The sequence below is a fragment of the Hyaena hyaena genome, unplaced genomic scaffold (genome assembly GCF_003009895.1).
Source record: "Hyaena hyaena isolate Hyena2069 unplaced genomic scaffold, ASM300989v1 scaffold_148, whole genome shotgun sequence".
Classification (NCBI taxonomy): Eukaryota; Metazoa; Chordata; class Mammalia; order Carnivora; family Hyaenidae; genus Hyaena; species Hyaena hyaena.
The window spans coordinates 1,498,916-1,521,253 of NW_024080780.1; the positions used below are offsets into that span (position 1 = coordinate 1,498,916).

The 22,338-nt window shown below is 40.8% G+C and overlaps 1 protein-coding gene and 1 pseudogene across 1 annotated transcript in view; both read left to right on the plus strand.

Moving 5' to 3' along the window:
• Positions 1-22,338, plus strand: part of FBXL7 (F-box and leucine rich repeat protein 7) — a 393,665-nt gene that overhangs the window by 287,521 nt on the left and 83,806 nt on the right. The window lies entirely within an intron of this gene.
• LOC120236196 lies at positions 20,387-21,020 on the plus strand (annotated as a pseudogene).

Sequence of the window (22,338 nt, forward strand, 5' to 3'; positions counted from 1 at the left end):
AAAAAATGTAGATATGGAAACATTACCTCTGCATTTTTACTCTTCCTAGCTTTCGTAACAAAGAAAACAAAACAAAACAAGTGATCCTTTGGTAAAATTAAAAGAAATTGCAGAAGTATCTCTAAATTTACAGCTCACAATCATACAAGAAATTATGATGCTCACAGTTATCAATGGTATTATTGGTAGTAGTTGCTCACAGGGTGGGATGCAAAGATAAGATAGTACATAGGCTTTGTGCCTCCATGATACTCTATCATTAAAGGGACATTTTTGCTGTAAGGTAGTGTTCTGTCCTAATAAATCTTTAAGACGTGCGAGTTCGTTTGCTCTGGCTGCCATAACAAAGTACCACAGACTCAGTAGTTTAAACAACAGAAATTTATGTTCTCACAGTTCTGGAAGCCGGAAGTCTGTCAGACTTTGAGATGCCAGCAGGGCTGTGGTTTCTTCTCAGGCATCTCTCCTTGGCTTGCAGGTGGTCACCTTCTCCTCTGTCTTCACATAGTCTTCCCTCAATATGTGCCTGTGTCCTAATCTCTTCTTATAAAGTCATATTGGATTAGATCCCACCCTAAGAGTCCAATTTAACGTAATGACTGCTTTGAAGACCCTGTCTCCAAATATAGTCATCTTCTGAAGTAGTTAGGCTTAAGGCCACAACATATGCATTTGGGGAGGACACAGTTCAGTTGGTAACCCTGTATGTGGTCATGAAAATCTTCCATAACCATTTTGGTTTGAGACACACTTGGTGACACCTCATTTAATGGAGCCCTTTTTTTAAAAAAAATGTTTTTAATGTTTATTTTTGAGAGAAAGAGACAGGGTGCAAGCCGGGGAGGAGCAGAGAGAGGGAGACACAGAATCCGAAGCAAGCTCCAGGCTCTGAGCTATCAGCACAGAGCCCGACGCAGGGCTCGAACTCATGAACCGCATGATCATGACCTAAGACGAAGTCAGACGCTTAACCCACTGAGCCATCCAATCACCCCTATGGAGCCCTTGAATGTGCTATCATGCATAAGAGAAGACTACAGGGTTCTGGCTTTACCAAACAAAAAGAAAACAAAACACAGCCCCCTGCCCTACCCCAATAACATATAGCTTTGACACTCCAGATTCTTCCCATGGAACACCCACTTGGCAAATCACAATGGTGGCCCAGCACTATGTGGGCATTCTTGCATTAGACTAGCGCTATTGCTAAGGACTGCTGATCCGTCTGACTCCAACAACCCCACTGATGAGTCCAGTCTCTAATGGGCCATTGTTTTTTGTTTTCTTATTTGTTTTTTGTTTTAATTTTTTTAAATGTCTTATTTCTGAGAGAGAAAGATAGCATGAGCAGGGGAGAGTCAGAAAGAGAGGGAGACACAGAATCCGAAACAGGCTCCAGGCTCCGAGCTGGCTGTCAGCACAGAACCCGACGTGGGGCTCAAACCCACGAACTACGAGATCATGACCTGAGCCAAAGTCGGACGCTTAACCGACTGAGCCACCCAGGCGCCCCATTGAGCCATTGTTTCCATGCTGTATCATTTCCAAAATGTATTCTTAATTTGACACAGGACTTTTCTTTATGCACTTAATGATTCTTTACTAAATTATAACTTTCCTTTTTTTGCATTCTACCAACAGTTTGGTACCAATTTTTCCACCTACTTCCTCACTCCTGGTGGGACATACCGTTGTAATCTTTCTGTATAATACCTGGCATTTGACTTTTTGCAGCTGATTTTCTGATTGCTTGAATGAAAGGAAGAAAAGAGGAGATGCAATGAGATGCCTCTTAGAGAGAAGGGAACAGAAGTGCACAATTTTGAACAGAGCTTCAATGCAGAATAGCTGTCCAGACTCCATAGAAACAGAATTCTTTATGGACTCATTATACAGGCAAACTTGCTAAGCTCTTTAGGACATTAGTGCATTTGATAATGATGTTAGCAACTTTCCTTAAACTATTGGGTATTTACAGTGGGTCCTTAGTGGAGTAGGGACCTTGTGAATTAATCCCTACTTAATGAGAAATATTTGAAGGTGATGATAGTCATATGCTGCTAATGGGGAAACTCTGCCGTGATAGATTATTTTTGGAACATTAAATTCTACTCAATCAAGACATTTGACTACTTAGGACAGGACAGTTCTGTGAAAGATTGAAATAAAATATGGGATTTATACTCAAATTATTTTCATCACCTATAAAATGTCTTGTATTTGCTCTAAAGGTTTTAAGTTTTCACACTTTCTTCCTTTCATCAAACCTCGGTAGCCTGCACTAAATCAAAATGGCTAGATACTGAGTTTTGGCTGAAGGGTGTTTTTAGGAAGGTGACAGCCAATGGCTGCAATTGAGAAAATGTAATTTATTTTAGATTAATTTGTAATATATGTTTCATTTCAAACTGTCTGGAAAGGGCTATGAAAAAATGTTTATATGGGAAAAGTGCTGTTGGATTCTTACCAGCGTGATATAAATTTTCCACATCTACCTCAAGACTTAGATATAAAGCATAATTAAAATGTTTTTAGGTACTTGGAAATGTTTGGATGTTCAGAAATAAACTCTTATAATAAAAACTATTATTACTATTTCTTTAGACTTGATCGTATCACTCTGATAAGAAGTGCTCAGAAGTTAACTGGTGGAAAGATGTTACCAAAATAACTTGTTTCCCTTTTGACTCCCCTAGTACTATTCCGTTCTGTTCATAGGTATACACAAAAAAACTTAATTTCTTAAGTTTGGCTTGTTTTTGCTTTTCTTTTTGGCTGCACATTTGAGAACCATGAGTGTGTGGGAGTGAATAGACATGGTAAAATCTAACAGCAGAAGGATCTCCTTTCTTTTTGGAGATGGGTGACCCTTCTCATGATGTGAATGGCCTCACTTTGTGCATCTGTACAGGTCATGCCTTTTCGAATCCAGTGAACACGGAATTAATTCAATAGCCAAATGCTGACATAAACATGGCAGTGGAGAAGCATGATTTGGTGATAAGACTACTGAATATGATACTAATTGGCTGTGAGTGAACTCCTGGGCTCTCCTGGCCACGCTTTCCTCATCGATGAGATGAATTACCAGAGACCCCCTGCTCAGTGCTGCCTTAATCGTCGTCATGGTTTTGAATTGGATTCCACACACAGGTTTAAAAAAAAATGTAGCTCATACATTTGTGGCACAGATATTTGACATGTTTTAGATGCCACCCTTGCACTCAAAGTTGATTTAAATATCTTACATTGTAGTTACTTATGTTTTTCATTATGAAGACCACAAAGTTAGTAATCTACTCAAAATTTCATGTTGAGAGATTTGTCTATTTTGTTCTTTCATACAAAATAAGCTTGGTAAGAGGGTTTTTTTGGAAAAATGATGTGTAATTCCATAACCAGTCAACATCTGTCAAAAACCAAAGTTTAAAAGAGCTTCTCCTAATTTCTGTATAGATTGTTTGTGTTCTTTAGATCCATTAGAGGTTTGTGGCTGAACACTAGGTAATGAGAAATTGCCTGGACTTGGAGCTCAAAGGTGTGGGATCAGGTCCCAGATTCAGCTACAGACTTAGGCCAAGTCACCCACTCTTACTACACCTACGTCTTCTCACCTGTAAAAGGGGAATGACACCCCTCACAACAAGTAAAAAAGTGATGGGGGAAGTATCTGAAGCTTCATCACTGATGGATGCCCACATCATGGCAGACAAGTGAGGTGAAGGGCACCTGGGTGACTCAGTTGGTAGGACTTTTGATCTCAGCTCAAGTCATGACCTCATGCTTCATGAGATGGAGACTTGAGCTGGACTCTGTGCTGACAGTGTGGAACCTACTTGGGATTCTCTCTCTCTGTCCATCCCCCTCTTGCGTGCGCATAGGCACACGCTCTCTGTCTCAAAATACATAAATAAACCTTAAAAAAAATAAATAGATAAATGGGAGATAAGGGGCACCTGAGTGCCTCAGTTGGTTCAGTGTCTGACTCTTAATCTCAGCTCAGATCTTGATCTCAGGGTTGTGAGTTCAAGCCCTGCCCTGGGCTCTCCACTGAGCATGAAGCCTACTTTAAAAAATAAATAAATAAATAAATAAATAAATAATAAATAGGTGATAAAATTTAGACACTGGATACCAGCAGATTCATCTTGAAAATAAGGACAAGAGAAGAAGGCATGCTTGTCTGTGATCAAACTTCAAGTCTGTATTTCCTTTAATAGCAGTTTCATACAATGTTGAATCAGCAGCAGTCATGGAGAACATCTGTGTGATGATAGTGCTATGGTAGGCATTCTATCAGTATTCATCTACAGTACTATGCATATATACATACATGCGTGTGTATGTAAACATACATTTATGTACACGTGTATACATATACATACACATATAAGTATATGTACACATGCATATGTGTATATAATGCTAGTATCATAAGTTACTATAGTAAAGAGTATGTGAGTAGTATTCATGGAGAGATAGAATCTGACAAAGCATGTCTATACTAGGAAAAATTCTCAGATCATCTTCAAATTAGAACCTAAGAACCTGTAGAGAGTAGATAGGATATGGCTTTTTGTTTCCCTTTTCTTAAACTAATGACAAAAGACGGATCACTGAAAGTTTATTTTTTCATAGCTAGAAGTTGAAATACAAATACAACGTTTGTTTTTTTAGTAAACACTAATCCAGATTTGTTATGAACTGTGAGTACGAAGGTAGCTAAATTAGCTTTTTCTTTTAAAAATCCATTAAGTAATAGTATTAAAAAGTAAATTATGCAAAACTTTACATTTTAAATGACACAGAAAATATAGTCACCTCATTATTTTTAAACATTTTCTTCTTTAAAAAAGCTTTTTAGTGTTTCTTATTTATTTCTGAGAGAGACAGCGTGAGCAGGGGAGGGTCAGAGAGAGAGGGAAACACAGAATCTGAAACAGGGTCCCGGCTCTGAGCTAGCTGTCAGCACAGAGCCTGACGCGGGGCTCGAACCCATGAACTGTGAGATCATGACCTGAGCCAAAGTCTGACGCTTAACCGCCTGAGCCACCCAGGTGCCCCTAAACATTTTCTTTGTTCATTAGCTTTCTATATTGAAACGTCAATTTAATATTGGTCATTAAATAAGCATACTAGTAACAAGTATTAAGTAATAAAATTTGGTGTAACTTAAATCTTTTTATTGAGGTGAATTTGATGCTCTATCATTTCTTACAATTTGCATCATTTAAAATTAGAAAAATGGAAACTGTGAAGAACATTAACAGATGTTAGCCCTCAGTTAGTCTTTTTATTCCCAAACACATAATGATTTCCAAGGCCAAGAGTGGCCTCCCAAACATTAAATTTCTAGAAGCTCGCCTCTGAACAGTGGCCAGAATCATTAGTGCATTTTCTCAAAGCATGTGTCGCTCATGTGCATGTAAAGTCTACCGATTTATTATAACTTCCTAACAAAAGTCAGAGAAAACCAATTAGCTAAGAAGAGGAGAAGATCTGGCATAAAGGATTGGCAACCATTTTCCACAAAGGGCCAGGTAGTGAACATTTTGGGCACTGTGGGCCATAGACTCTGCGTTATAACCACTCAGCTCTGCCTTGTGGTGTGAGAGCCTCCGGAAACAATCTTTAAAGTAACCGTCAGGGCTAGATCTGGCCTGCAGACTTTGGTGACTCACAAGGGTCCTACATGATCGGAGAATAATTTGGATTTCTAATTACGTTATTGCAGCTCTGAGGCTCCATAAGGCCCTGTAGCTGTATGAAGACTGCAACGATGCAATCAGTCATCTGGACACCTTCAGAAAGGCCAAACATCTGGATGTTTGGACATCTAAAGTTTAAAAAACACCTATTACGTTATCATTATGATTATTACTAAGCTTTTGTGTACTTCATTCCAAGAGTGATCTCAACATATTTAAAAAGCTGGAAACAAAGTCAAATTATACCTTTTTTTCTTTTCACTTTGAATCTGGTATTTTAAAACAAAGGCCAGTAGAGGGGGGAAATGTTCTAGTGCAAGATAATACATGTTTTAATATCAGATAGTCTCTTAAAACTGTCACAATTAAAGCCACAAGAGCACCGAGTTATCTTAATGTCACTCAGTTTGCAAGTTAAAAAATTTTTTTTGTTAGGAGTTGTAACCAGGGCCAGGATAATGCACATGCAGACTTAACTGTCCACATACTTCCCAGCTTAACCCCATCTGAGTTCTGATGCTGGAAAAAGAACCTTCAAAAAGAGTCTTTCATTCTGAAAGAGCGACAATGTGCAGTCACCTCTTCCTGGGTTTTGTTGTGGTTGATTATCTTAAATGATAGTAAGAGGAAGGTATGTCCTGAAGCGAAACTCTTCCTGTGGTTTCTCCTCTTTTTCAGAATGGTATTGGAAGGTGAAGCTGGGCGCCATGTTGAATTCTAGAATAAAAACAAACCAGTTCTGTTTATCCAGAACCTAGGGCAAATAAGTGCTAGGATTTTTTTGTATTCCTTGCAAGTGCTAGAAGCCAAAGTCTTTGTTTGTTTGTGGAGTGAACTCCAGCCTTTATCTCCAGGTCCCCTCACATGTCATGTTAGAAGTGCCTCGATCATTGGTTTACAGCATGGAAACACTGTTGACTGCTCAGGTCTCTGGCTGGCTCCAGCGCCACATCTTCTATGGCAACCTTCACACCGAACTGCCCAGGCTCTGGCCCTGTCCTTGTCTGGACCCTCCCTCACCTCCTCTCACGTACCTTCATTGCACCTGATCTAGGATCCCATTCCTTTCTCCCTCCTCTGAGAGTGCTCGATTGCTTACCTCTGCCTGTGTTCACTTGAACATATCTTGAGCATATCTTTTCCTCACTTTTTATTAATCACAAAAACTGAAGCCTCTCCCATCTTGCACTCTCTCTCTCACTCCCTTCTTCCCTCCATTTTTCCCTCCTACAGTTCAAGTGCTATTTTCCCTCTTTCTTCCCTTCAGGACAAAACTCCATACAAGAAACCTCTCCTAGACCTCAGACTTGCTAGTCTCCTGGACATTTGTGGACTTCCTCCATAGCATTCAATTTCAGTTTTCTCATTTCCTGTCAACTGAATTCTTGCTTCTCAGGTCTTATACTTTTATTTTTGAAGACTTGACCACACCCTCGCATCTAGTGGTAGCTCCAGATTTTGCCCATTAAGAAAGATGATTAAGAAGGAACACCTGACATCACACAGAAATATAAATAAAAAATAAATAAGAAAATAAATCCCAGGACTTGAATGGGGTCCTTAACTCTGCTGTCTCAATCCTGGCTGCAGCTTAGTGTTATCTAAGGAGATCTTAAGAGATTCTGATGCTTACACTACCAACCTTCCTTGGAAATCCTGATGTAATTTATCAGGAGCAGTAAATGCTATGATAGAAGTAAGTCACTGTGCTATGGAAACACTGTCTCCTGACGGCAAGGACACCTGTTACTCAACTTTGCTTTCCCATCCCCTGAATAGGGCCTAACACATGGTATGCCCTCGGTAAGTGATTTCTTAATTGGATAGCTTCATTGTGAGTTAATTTCCAAAGGTGAGAAGCCATTGGCAATTTCATCCATTAAAAATATAATTTGGGGGCACCTGGGTGGGTCAGACGGTTAAATGTCCAGCTCTTGATTTTGGCTCAGGTCATTATCTTGCGGTTTGTGAGTTTGAGCCCCACGTTGGGTTAGGCACTGACAGTGCAGAGCCTGCTTGGGATTCTCTGTCTCCTTCTCTCTCTCTGCCCTTCTCCGCTTGTATTCTCTCTTCCTCTTTCTCTCAAAAATAAATAAACATTTTTAAAAATGTTTAATTTTATCTATTTTACTGACTAGACATATCTTTCCTTCAAACAGTTTTTTTAGATTATGAGCATCACTCTTCCTATTGTGAAGATTTTTTTTTTAATTTCATAATGGCACTTGAACCACCTCTCCAGTAATTCCAAAGAGAGACCTATCTCAAGTTGCCACAAAATGGCAGCTCTTAAGAAAGCATTGTCCAGGGAAGAGCACATGCGTTCTAGAGTCAGATCATCCCCACCGCTAACTCTGCCATCTGCTGGCTGTGGGATGTTGGGCGATTAACTTCACCTCTCAGACTATGTGAAATTAATACTTCAGCAGTGGTAAAAGCATTCGCTAGATGGTTGCCATTGTATCCCTTCTCTTATCTGATGCTCACAGCCTGTGAGGAAAGTACTATCACCACCACCCCTGTGGTACACATTTAGAAACTGAGGATTGAAGGCTCTCCAAACTTTAGAGGATCAAAGAAATTCCACAGCCTTCACTCAACGCCACCAAAAAAGTCAGGACTGACTTTTCTCAGATTTCAGGGGATGGGCTGAAAGTGCGTGGATAGCCCCAGATTCCCCTTAGCTTTCTGGCACCTAGATGAGGTAGTCTCTAACTTCCCAGGTATGAAGAACTGCAGGGCCCCAATCAGCTTCCATCTTGGGAATGGACATGAAGACGTGGCATTTTAGACCAAGTTCCTTTGGCTGCTCAGTGAAAACCATCCATGGGGTCTGAGGTGGGTTGGCCTTAACCCAAATGATGCCCCTCAGAAGGCGTGCTAGGGCAGTAGGTGTAGACAGCAGGCAGTGAGAGTGATAAGACTACTTTCTGATGAACACAACATGGTTGGCCTTTCTTCTCTAGGAAGTCCTGTAAGTCGTGGTCTCCAAAGCTTGGGTATTTCTCCATTCCACACTTCACTGGGTATCTCCAAATAACATTAACATTGAAGTTGATGTCACTCTTTTTTCTCTTAATGGCTATTGAAATTATATAGTAATATTAAACAACACTTACATACTGCTTAGCGTTTACCATGCACTGTTCTAAACCCTGGAGATATCTGTTAAGTCATGCATTTCTCACAACAATGCTCTTTGTCTCATTTTATAGCAGAGGAAACTGAGGCTCATGAAGATGGAACCGTGGTTCTCGGATGTTAGTGTGCATCAGATGTCAACTAAGGGGCTCGTTAAAATATATGGCTGGGGCAGAGTTTCTGATTCAGGAGGGCTGGGGTGCAGTCTGAGAATTTGCAATTCAGGCAAAGTTTCTCAGAAGTGTTGATGCACTTGAGACCCACTGAGATGGGTAAGCTGCCCAGGGCCCCAGACGTGGTAGAGTCTGGATTCCAAACCAGGCAAGCAGCCTCAAAACCCTTGGTGTTACCTGTGTAATGAGTAGACAGGACCAATCTGCCTTAACGGAAGAATGTCCATTTCCATATAATCTGTTATTGCCTTTCTGCATGTAAATATGCATGTCTGTGTAGATGTTCGTGCATGTGTGTGGATGAATATATGCATGTTTGCTATAACCAGATGCTCCAATGAGTCCAACTGTGGATCGATAGAGAATAACCATTAGTGGAATCTTGAACCATTCTTACTGGAACGATTATAATCATTAGTTTGCTTTAATGACAGATCTCTGAGCGCATCACAGTCATCGTGCCTGTTATTTGGAAATAATGGGCTTGTGTTTCCAAAGCATATGTAATCCCATCCTTATTTTTTAGAAGTAAATCAGGCTCGATACAGTTTGACATAACGACAGGGTAATTAATGCATTAGAATTATAGATTCTTTGTCATCAACTCCAACCGCTCACCAGATTCATAAATCTCCGAGGTCTGTGAATGAAGGGCAGGCAGCCATTGCCTGGAAACTTCCCATTATCTGACTCACTTGTGGGTGGAATCCTCTTGATTCAGAGTTCGCTTTCACGGTCCCCCCAATGCTGCCCTCCTCTGACCTCCAGCATCCAAGACCTGGGCCCTCCAGGGACACACAAGCCTTTTCCATGCTTCACAGCCCATCCAAGTGTACAAAGCTGCCACCCAAGGACTTAGTCTTCAAGCTGCACCAGCCCCTGGTCTTCAGTTATTCCCTGGGCACCAAACTTTACCCTCCTCCCTCCGCCCCACCTGCCATGGGTGTGCTCTAACTGGCATGATCCCTTTGCAAATACAGCATTCCAAAGTGAATGACATGTTCCAGAAGATACCCAAGAAAGAGAATCACAGTCCTTGATCTAGAAATGCATGCTGAGACTAAATGTAAATCATTTTTATTGGCAGTTTCCCAAATGCATCCTGAAAATGTTTTGTCCCCACCTGGTTATGGCTCATTTTCTCAGACTCACAGCTAGGACTTCCTGGCACTGGATGTGATGTCAAGGTTTGTCTTCTGTTTTGGTTGTAATTGTGGCGCCCTCTGCTGTTCTTCAGGGTTCCCAACATTGCATTTTCCAAGAAAAAGCTGTGTGATTGAAAGAACATTACATCTGTTGATTGAAAACAATACTCATTTTCTTCTTTATGGTGGACAAACACTGTGAACCCCTTTAGCAATGTCACCTGGTCTAAATAACCCAATCTCACCTACTGGCTGATTTTTTTTTAGATTAGATCTTTTTTATTTTTTTTTTATGTTTGTTTTTGAGACAGACAGAAGGAGAGCATGAGTAGGGGAGGAACAGAGAGAGAGGGAGTCACAGAATCTGAAGTTGGCTCCAAGCTCCGAGCTGTCAGCACAGAGCCCGATGTGAGCCTCTTACCCACGAACTGCAAGATCATGACCTGAGCCAAAGTCCGATGCACAACCAACTGAGCCACCCAGGCACCGGTACATTAGATCTTTGCAATCTATGTAACAGAGTAGTTTCAGGGTCCTCTCAGTATTTTTTGAAAGCTATTATCTCGATTCATAAACTCTCAGAGCTTGAAGACACTTTTTAAGTTGTCAGGCCAGTTTTTATACAGACATGGAACCAAAGTTCTGAGAAGTTAAAAGAGTTTCCAAGAGACATAGCGGTGTCAACGCCCGCCTGCAAGTTTCAGATGTGAACGTAATTCATTGGGATATGTTTTTATTTTAGTAAATCAGATATATTAATTTTGGAACATGAGATATTATAAACTTTCAGGGTTTTTTAAATTTCAAGCCAAAATAAATAATAAACATTTAGTTAAAATTTTGCAGTAATTTAATTATTTTGGCATTTATTTAATAAAATCCATAAGCTATGATGGATGCCTTGGACAATTTGGACAATTTTCAATGCTTATTTTCTGATGTTTTCTTGTATGCTTGCTAACGCAGCTTCTGACAGAAGTAAATGTATTTGTAGAATTGTTGGTGCCACACTTATTCACATATGATTACTAGAAAACAAAGGAAGCTTGGAATTTGTCCATAAATGTTCGTATTATCTGAACTGGATCCAGTAAAATCATCTTTATTTGGTAAAAATAATTATGACTGTATGTGGTGATCCAATAAAACACCACATATGTTGCTGTAAAATACTGTATAGATCTTACAACTCCTCCTCTAACTAGAGTAGCTTTGCAATTTACTTATTTAGAATTGTTTCAGGTTTTCCCTGGCTTCTAGCCAAGCAAAGGAAGGAACACACATGCATCTGAATGAAGTAGACTTGTTACGTTTTTGTCAGAAGTAGAAAGGATTCAAGTTCCTGTTGCAAAATAGAAACCTTTGGACATTTTATTTTAAATGCTTTCTAATTTCTGAGTTGGTATATGCATTCCGGTCAGTGGGGGCCATTATCTGTCATCTCCTTCCTGGATTCCATCCCAGATCACCTGCAATTTTGCTAAAATCTATTATTCAAAAGATTCGAAATGAGAAGTACAAGTGGTTCCATCTAACACCTTAAGGTACCGATGTGGAAGTAGAGTCACAGGGATGGTGCAGCCATCAACCTTGGTTGTCCCACTTTGACAATGAAGAAAGGGAGAAATACCACAGTTGGATGACTTGTCCCCACAAGAAACAAAACAGAGAGCAAACTCGGGTTTCTTTGAGTCCCGGCAGAGGGCTCACTGCACTCTGCCTAAAGTACATCATCCTGGCCTCCTTTTGGAGCTTTTAGTGAACTTAAAATGGGGAGAAACATGTTGTAGAAGCTTGAGGAGGTGGTTCACATTTCTTCTTTAGTCACCAGAGGCCAGACCGAGAGCAAAACTTCTCTTGAGAGCAAAATTAAATGTACCTACGTCAGCACTTTCTGTTACTTTCAGTATGTCTGATCAACATCTGCATCAGTCTTTTCTTTTGCAAAGTCTTATTTCCCACTTCTTAGCTACAAACTGACAGTTGACAATACTAGACATATTTCAAAATATTTTAAAGCCTCCTCATTTGGTACTGGATGTCTAAAGTTGAGAAAATCTTACAAAAGGCAGAGGAACTTGCAAGACTTTAGTACTTAGAGGAAATAATGGTTATAGCGTATGTATTTCAGTCTTTAAGCACAAGATAGTCAGTCCGAACATTACCTGTGATCTTTTTGATCTGCTCACTATGCATGAAGAACTAGCTTTGTGCCTAGTTTAGTGTTAGGAAAAATAATTGTTAAAAAGACAAGAGGAGTAGGGGTGCCTGGCTGGCTCAATCGATAGAGCATGAGACTCTTGATCTCGGGGTAAGTTCATGCCCCACATTGGCTGTGGAGATTACATAAAAATAAATCTTTAAAAAAAAAAAACCAAGAGGCCTGAAATAACAGAGTATAACTGTTTTGTTATAGTAGTCTCTTGACATTACACAGATTCAGGCATTCTCCTTTGGGCCATTCCTATGGCTTCATTTTTTTTTTAATACTGAGAATATGCTCAATTCTCAGTATATTGGATCCACCTGCCTAACGATGATGAGAGGCAAGGTTCTCTCCATTTCACTCGATCAACTTCACCTACAGCAACCTTCCCTAAGGTCCTATTCAAGGGAGACTTTCTCATTCTTTAAGATTTAGTTCAGCTACATCTCCTCCTTAAAGACTTTCTTATTGCCCCCTAATTTTGAGATGGATAGCCCTACTCCACTCTGTATTTATATTGTATGGGGATCTTGGCTGGTTCAGTCAGTAGAGCATATGACTCTTGATCTCAGGGTAGTGAGTTCAAGCCCCATGTTGGATGTGCAGCCTACTTAAAAAAATAAAAATAAAAACATTTATGTTTTTTACAGCTACTATGTGTATCTCTACCCTTACATCCAGTATATTGCATTTAAATTCTTTCTTGATGTGTCTTCTGGAACTGACATGTAGGAGGTACATGGTAAATGAATTTATGGTAAAATAGAAATCTTCCTTTGGCAGTTTTTGGTGTTCATTTAAATTTCTATCCAACAAATAGGTCAACTTATTTGGCTGTTGAAGAGTATAATTATAGCCAGCTGATCTTGGAAGGCTCACCCAAAGTTTCACTGCTTAAAATTCAATACTCCATGAGTATTTTAATGGCCACAGTGGGCAACTGGTAACACCTGCTGTGGATATTTTCCAAACTACAAGTATATAACAATACTCCAGGCCAAAGATTGGTAAGGATTTTGACTGAGCATCTGTCCTTTTGTTCAAACAGCTCAGAACTGTTTTCTATGGAAAATCTTGTCCCTGTCCACCCACACAACAGAACATCTGAATGTCCAGGTTTAAAATGTAGTAAAAACTTTGATTGCAAGTGACTTTTCTGCAAGATGAGCAAAGATGTCTAATAAATTTTAATTTGATAAATGAGTGAAGTCTTGAAGTATGAGTAGTACATGACCCTGAACATCACATGATCAAAACTGAACCAATGGTTCTCTCTTTCTCTCTCTCTCTCTCTCCCCCCACCCCCACCCTCGCTGTGGGATTGTAGGTGATTGTCTTCCATGCACAGTTCCCTGGTCTCAGGCCATGGTGTTTGGCAGAAATCAGTGATTTTTCAGAACATTGGAAGGTGCCCTCAGCTGGCACTAGTGTATTTTTTGTCACTTCAAAGTACCTATGGGACAGTCCTTTGCTTTTTCAAACAAGAGTAAGCCTAGCAATGCTTGCTTCATTCTAGGTCATTGGATAGGTTCCTTGTTAAAGCTGCATGAAAAGAAAAAGATTTCATGGAGCCAATAGATAGCAGTGATTCCATTAGTGATACTGAAAGTTGTCCCACACAATGACCTTCCCCTCTCTTGTCTCCCTCACACCAGCCAAGAAGGTTTTCAAAGGTAATTGCAGGTTAATTTGTTTATTTTTCTTTATATTTTATTCATTATTTGACATTACATTATTGTAATCATTTTTATATGAATATCTTTGGGTTGTGGAATGAATCGTTTGGGGGTCCATTATTTCTTATGGGGAAATTTGCTTTGACGTACAAGTGCTTGGATTACAAGCATGTTTCCGGAACGAATTATGCTTGCACACCAAGGTTCTACTGTACTTGATTTCATATGAGAGTGTTTACTTTGTTTCTTTGTGCTTTCCTTTTCACATCTGTAAAATGGAGATCACAGCTACCTCATGAGGTTCCTGCAGTAGTTAAAAGCATATAAAAACACATTAAGTGCCTGGCATAGTCAGTGTGGTGTATGTGCTTTTTCTAGCTGCCACTAATGTGCAACTGAGTTTGCATTGCCAGCTTTAGCAAACAAAAATATGGATACCCAGTTAAATTTGATTTTCAGGGAAACTATGCATAATTTACTTATTATAAGGATGTCCCATGAAATGTTTGGGACACACTCATACTATGAAATCATATGTTAACCTGAAATTCAGATTTAACTGTGCGCCCAGTATTTAATTTGGCTGACCCTAGATTGATTGAATGACTTTAGTTGAAGGGTAGGAATATATTTTTTTAATTAAAAAATTAAGTTTATTTATTTATTTTCAGACAGAGAGAGAGAGAGAGAGAGCAGGAGAGGAGCAGAGATAGAAGAGAGAGACTCCCAAGCAGTCTCTGTACTACCAGTGAAATCACAAAAGTGAAGTATGAGAAGAAATCATTGTTAGTAATATAACCATGACCTTAGAAAGCTGGGCCATTGCCCTGGATTATTGGGTTTTAATATAGCATGCTCTATCCATCTGGTTGCATTAACTAGATAATTAAATAACTGTATTTTCATATCATTATTTAAGAGTGACCCTAAATTAACTCTTCAAGCTTGAGAGCCATCTTAAGCCTTTCTGTACAGTAATTGCCTTCGATTTTTTAATGTAATATAATGATTACAATTTTTGTTAGTTTGTTTGCTAAGCTATTTATCCCTAGAAATTTGTAATTGCAGAAAATACTAAAACTATAGTTCTTTTTAAAAGTTTTCTTATGCTTTTGGAAAATTTGTACCTGGTATTCAAAATATATTTAAAATCCATGTTTCAACAGCAATCTCAAGAAATAAATGGTTAAAAATAAAACATGGATTTTTTTTTCCATTTTTGCATTTTTTCTACATTGGGAGTCACCCAAGTAACATATGGTAATCATTTAGGATTCTGAATCATATATAATTATTTTCATTTTAATAGCATCGGCTCTCTTTGCTTTAAAATTCACCAGTTGGCATGTAAGTTTGCCAGCGGACAGTCAGTCTATATTTTCCTAAAAGTGCTCCTAAGAGTATATAAGTTGTTAGCCTGTAGTCGTACCATAACTTTGGAAAGTTGAACATCATGATTTGCTTTTGAAATATTATTGTTTTATTGGAAAAATAATAATATGTGGCACTTGTGTATTTCCTTTGTAAGAAACGTAAAAAGTGATTGCCCTTAAGTTCCTTCTCTTCTGTTGGTATAATCTGATAATTCTGGTAATTTAGAATAAAACCTAAATCCAAATCATTAATGTCTAAGGCATGCCCAGAGAGTTACATGTTGGGTTGAAAAATGAGCGACAGTGCCCTCATTTAGCACGTTCTTGGCCACATCTCTCCCTGTTCAAAATCCTCTCCTGCAAGGCACGATTTATCCAGAAGCCAAGAGGCTTTTGCTTCAGGGCCCACACCTACCTGGGTCCTTCCAGAATCCTGGGAGACATGTAGAAATGTGTTCACATAGGCTTCAGAAACATTTGCAGAAATAGGACATTTTACCATAATCAGGTAAGACCTCAGTCCTAAAGTCTCTTTTCCTCTCTCACCTGAAAGAAGACCTCCAGATTATGCAAACCTCAGGCCCCACTAAACTGAAGTTCACCCCTCTTTCCAAGATCCAGCTTATTGTGTGAATTACATATCCCGGGGTTTTAAGTAGGGTTGAATATTTTTAAAATTATGACTGTGAGTCACATGTTGGCCTTGGAACCAGTTTTTTTCACTCTCAACTTTGCCCCAAGGGAGAGTCGGGTATTAAGGAGAGCTCCCCACCCCCACATCAACCCTAGATTCCCAGTGCTTTTCCTGGAGCCCACCATGGCTTCCCCCAGACTTGGCTCCTCCCGGCTCCCCTCTTCCCTTAGTCTCTCTGCTGACTTTCCTCCAATCTTCACACCCAGAGAGACTAAACCCAGAAGTTCTCGGCCCTGGGCTCTAGCTCTTTCTCAGAATCTGAGGACAAAAGATGGAACACAATGGCAACCTTACCACAGATACCTTTAATAAAAATACTGTTATTGCAGGGACCACCAGAATCAACAGTGAATGGCCAGGGCGCTCATGGCCTGGGTTGGGATCAGCCTTCGCCCACCCCTTCCCCAGTTGAGTGTCTGGGTAGAACAGGATTTGTTGGAGGTGTTGGGGTTGAAACAATGACAAGAGAAGAGCTTTGTTAAGCTGAGTGCTTTGTTAAGCCGGGAGACATGGTGGAGTTCCATGTGCTTTCCCCCTTGCCTGGGTGCTCCAACGATCAGCACCATGTTTTCTGTTCATCACATTACTGACATGGTAGGGGGCAGGTGGTGAAGCAGGAAGATTCTAGATCCAGACTGTCTGACTTCAAACCCAGGCTCTTTTCCTTACTTGTTATGTCAACAAATAATGCAACTGCTTTGGACCCTAGTCTCCTCGTCTGCAAAATGGGGTGTACAGAGACGGTTCATAGGGCAGTCCTGGGGATTAAGTAAAGAGACTTTAGACATGTGGTACCATCGTTGACACTTACCAAATGTCAACGGATACCATGGTCCCCCTTAGTCCAAGTTTCCTGCGACTGTCATTTCTCTGTGTTTGTTCTAGAATTACTGGTTTCAATGATAGTATATCTAAGCCCTTTATTAAAATCACATAAACTCATTTTTCCAAATAAGCGGGCCGTACGTAAAATAATGTAAAAGGTGTTGATATGATTTATTGTAAGGAGTATCTGTTTTATACAAATAATCATTATACTGTACAGTGGCAACTAAGATAACGTTACATGTCAATTAGACCACAGTGAAAAAGAAAAGGTAATAAAATAAAACAAAGAAGTGTCGGCTGGACTTGAATCAAGTGCACAACACTCTTAAAGTGTTCTTTTTCTTAAAGAAGAATGTGAAGGATTGTAACTAAATAAATAAATTAGTAAACCATATGCCATCATTCAGGCTTTGAGCACAGAAGGATATCAGCCTGATTCCCAGGTTCAGGATCTGAGAAACAAGACGGGAGCCGAGAAGAAAGACAGTGCTTTCTTCCTTCTTTACCTGGGAGTGAGGTGAGACCAAAATAAAATCTCAGAATCGTCTGAGTCTGCCTTCTCTGCCAAGCCATCTGCCTTTTCACACTTTCTTCGTCTGCCCAGGGGCTCCTATGCCTGTTCCTTAGCGCGTGGTGGCCTGTCTCCCTTCAGGATGTCCTCTGTGATTCAGAACTGCCAATCTGCTCACCCCAAACTTCAAAAGTGCCTCTCTGGTCCCAGCAGTGAGCCATTCCTAAGGAGCAAACATGCTGATTTACCTGGGAACGCCACAACAATAAACTTCACCCTCTTAACTGTGTTTGCATTTTAAGGTGATGCTTCTTTTCACCAAAAAAAAATTTTTTTTTGAGAACATTTTAGAAATGACACTACAAAGAACCCAGTCCCTTCCTCCAGCTCTGCACTGTGGTCCTCCAAAGCTTCCAAATTCACGCAGAGCTTACTTACTTCCTGCATCCCAGCACCAGCCTCCATAAGGGGATACAGAGGCCACACCTGCTGTGATCGGGTCTCAGTGGAGGCATCTAGAGGAGGTGGCTTCCATGCACTGGCTCGGACTACAAACAAAAGGAGGAAGCTTGCAGAAGAGGCCCAGCCACATAACCAGTTCTGGCCACAGAGTGAACGGAGCTGATGCCACAGTGTGAAATTACTAATCGGCAACCCTCCATGGTTCCTTCTCCCTCTGCCACATCCACAAGCAATGTTTCAGGTAGCATCCTGTCTCTCAGAGGAAATGAGTGGCATAAAACCGCCAGTTCACCCTCACGGAGGATGAATAAGATATATACCTTTATTGTTTGAACCACTGAGGCTCTGGGACTGTTTGCCGCTGCACCACAGCCTAGCTCATCCTGACTGAAACACTGTTTATATTGCCTACGAGCCCCCGGGGTCCCCACTTCTCTCTCCCAGCAATCTGTTCAATCCATCAAATAACACGTGGGTGCCTCCTCTAGTCAAGATTCTTTGTAGATGCAGAGAATTCCAGGATAAAAACATCTGGCATATTGTTCTTCAAGGAAATTTCTGCCTATAGAGAAGATAGACTTATACCCAGGTAATGATAATATGTGGCCGAGTGCTTTTAGTCCCAGCCATCAAAAGAGTAGTTGGTTATATTAAAGATCTTTAAGATTCTTCCAAGGTCAAGTGAAACAACACTTTGGAAGCTCAAGGGAGATTACATGTCAGAAGAAGAGCTGAACCCTTCCTGGCGATGGTGGCCTTTCAAGCCTGAAGGCTGAGGAGGATGTAGACAGAGGGGGATATGAGTCAGAGCATTCCTAGCAGTAGGTATGTAAGAAAGGGCAAGACAGGAAAGGGACAGGGAACTTTCCCATGTACCCAGATGCTGCGCATTTTGCAGCACACAGTCCCATCTGATGCCTGCCAACAGTGCTCAGTGGTATTATTTCTGTTTTTGGAAAGTCTAGACCAGGAGGCAGCCCCCAGGATACGCTGACCCCACCACCAGGAAACTGGCCTAGTGTTCTCCAGAGTACAATCCAAGGAACAATGGCCTCACAGGATGTCAATATAATTCCTGGGAAAGAGATATGTGTTTGAATGGATTTCATATGATCAGATACTCAAGGAAACACTAAGATGTTTTCCTGTCCCACACAGAACTCCTAAAAGCTCTAGTGGGCTAATGTCAGGGTGATTCTAGAAGTTCGTTTCTCAGACTGTGTTCTCTGGAACTCATTCTAGGGAACAGTGTTCTAATATCACACCAGGCTGCACTTAGGGAGGGCAGTGAGAACACAGAAAAACCCTGAATTGCGAGGAACTTGTCCTGCGAGTGTTCTGCAAGACAAGCCAACGTTTCTAATACATTTTAACTTGATAAAGGAGCGATGCCTTGCAATACGAGTAATACGTGACACCATATGTCACATGATCACAACTGAGCCAATGGTTCTTGAAACTCTGTTTGATATACAGGTGCTTTGCGTTACAAGCATGTTTGTGGAACAAATGCCCACAAAGCAAGGATTTACTGTATTCCCCTTTGCAGAAAGCCATGTAAACCCTCAGAGAAGAGTGAGGAGGTGGAGTGGCAGGATATGTGGACCAGGGTTGGTTAGAGGAAGGGTGTTGGGGTGGCCGAGACATGCAGTAACGTCTTTCATTAGGAAAGAAGATAATAAACATCTGTCCATACACACGGCAGCCCACGTTGTGTGTGTCTCATTTATTTGTGAAGACATGATCCACCATCCTTGCTCTGCTGTTGCCCATGGTCCTTGTTCTCTACACCACCCCTCGGGATCTCTACTATCCTTTCCACTCCAATTCCTGGTCTTTGGGGTAAGAAGGGAACCACCAATCTTAACATGCCCTCCCTGCTCCGGAATATATGGTCTGAACTCTGTATGCTAAATATTCCAGGCTCTGGTTAATAGAACCCACACGTCTTTCTTTTTCCTGGAAGTCCCAAGCCTTTCTTGCGGATTTAAGTCATCCCAGCCCTCAAGACTGTTGTCCCTGCTATGAATTTCAAAAGCCTATTTGAAGTTCCTTTGTATTACTCTTTCCCTGAGGGCAGTTCATACAGGAAGCTATCTGTGCAGCCTACATAGTCAGCAAAGGATCACAGAAGCAAGTAACGTCAGAGAATAGCCACCTCATAATATCATAAAATATGATTTTGTTATATCTGTTTAAAGGTTATTTTTTCTTAAATAGTTTATTGTCAAGTTGGTTTACATATAGCACCCAGTGCTCATCCCAAAAAGTGCCCTCCCCCATGCCCATCACCCCCCTTTCCCACCCCCCCACCCCATCAGCCCTCAGTTTGTTCTCAGCATTCAAGAGTCTCTCATGGTTTGCCTCCCTCCCTCTCCCCCACTATTTATACATTCTAGAAATCACACTTACTAGGGTTTAAGTCAACCAAGAAAAGCATTTGTTCCTTAATAAACATCAGTTTGTGCTCTTTCTCTTCAACGAGGTTCCCGAGCGGCTTGGTGGCAGCGGCGTTGCGGGTTCGGGCCAGACCAGGGTCGGGCGGGAGGCTGTGGGAAGCCGTGGGCGTGCCAGTAGCGGAGGGGATAGCCCGGAACCTGTCCGCGCGGGCCAGCAGACACAGAGATGCAGATCTTTGTGAAGACCCTGACGGGCAAGACCATCACCCTTGAGGTTGAGCCCAGTGATACCATTGAGAATGTCAAAGCCAAAATCCAAGACAAGGAGGGCATCCCACCTGACCAGCAGCGTCTGATTTTTGCCGGCAAACAGCTGGAAGATGGCCGCACTCTGTCAGACTACAATATCCAGAAAAGAGTCCACCCTGCACTTGGTGCTCCGCCTGCGGGGTGGCATCATTGAGCCTTCCCTCCACCAGCTGGCCCAGAAATACAACTGCGACAAGATGATCTGCCGCAAGTGTTATGCCCGCCTGCACCCCCGTGCAGTCAACTGCCGCAAGAAGAAGTGCGGCCACACCAACAACTTGCGCCCCAAGAAGAAGGTCAAATAAGGCTCCTCCACCAGCTCTTCCTTTGCCTGCAGGGTGGCCTCCGGCCCAAGGCCCTGGGGCCTCAATAAAGTTTCCCTTTCATTGACTGGAGCAGTAAAAAATAAATAAATAAATAAAAATAAACATCAGTTTGTTATACCTCAGTGTGAAGTTATGCATTCAAAAGTATTTGAATAATTCTCAGAAGTGTGATTGAAAAACATCTTGATTCTATGTTAGGTCAATGACCTTTCTTATCACACGGCACTCTGATTAACCATCATGAGAACAGCTAGTTGAATTGAGGATGATTTGGCAAGTGGAACAATGAAAGAGAAGACCGACACTTGGGTGACACACAGCACTCTTGAGCTAATAGAAATTCTCTCTGTCCAGTGCAGAGGAGCCAGGCAGAAACAGATCCCAGAAAGCTTTATCTGGTACACAGAATGATTAAGTCAAAATCTATAGGGAGTCCCTACTGGGTTATTCCTTCTACTTTGCTGTGATAAACCAGCTCCAGTATCAATTAATTTAATTTCAGCAAACATGGAACAAGTCTTCTTCTCTAACACGACAGCCCCACAAAGCATGTGTCTCCAGTCTTACTGTTGACTTGCTGCCAGTGGGACCAGTTTCTGTCATTTGTCCTATGATGAACGGAGACCCATATTCAACCTCAAGGAGATTGTAACAGTGAAAGTAGATTTGTTTACCCTCTCATCCAGGTCAGGAATATCACCTTCAACTTGTGAGTTTTCCTCCTTTGCATCTGCTTCCGAAGTGCATGGATGTTCTAAGACTTTCGTGATGCTCTTCACTAAACTGACAAAAGTAATCATTTTCATTCAAAATACGTATTTTGGTAACAGTTTTCATAGAGAAGACCCAGCCCCTACTCTTAGAAAATAACAGTCACGCTCTCTTACATTCTTGCCATTTTCACTATCTAGGTAATTTATAAATTATAGAATGATCAATTGTAGAATTATCTGTAAGTAAAACATTATTATCTTCACTCTTCTTATTAATCTATTTTCAGTTTCCAAGAAGACCTTTGCTAGGAGCTAAGAAAAGTTATACAATACTTGAAAATAAGGCAAAGTGAGGTAGCATGTCATTTTGATACCATATAGGAACATAGTTTGACAGGTTCACCCAAGGATTGTATACTTGTTTAAGGAGTGTCACTTTGTTGGACTCACTAAATATTATTGGTTAATAGCCTAAATTATATGAAATTATAGATTAACATGTACATATTGTATGGTCAAATGATTTTTGTCTGCAGAAAATATATCTACCCTATGCAGCACTGCCCAATTGTATATCTGATCCAGAAATCTCATGACAAGATTATTTTCTCATTGCCTGTATATTTTCATTCTGTTCTGAATCCATCTTGCTGGTTCCCTTTAAAGAGTTAAAT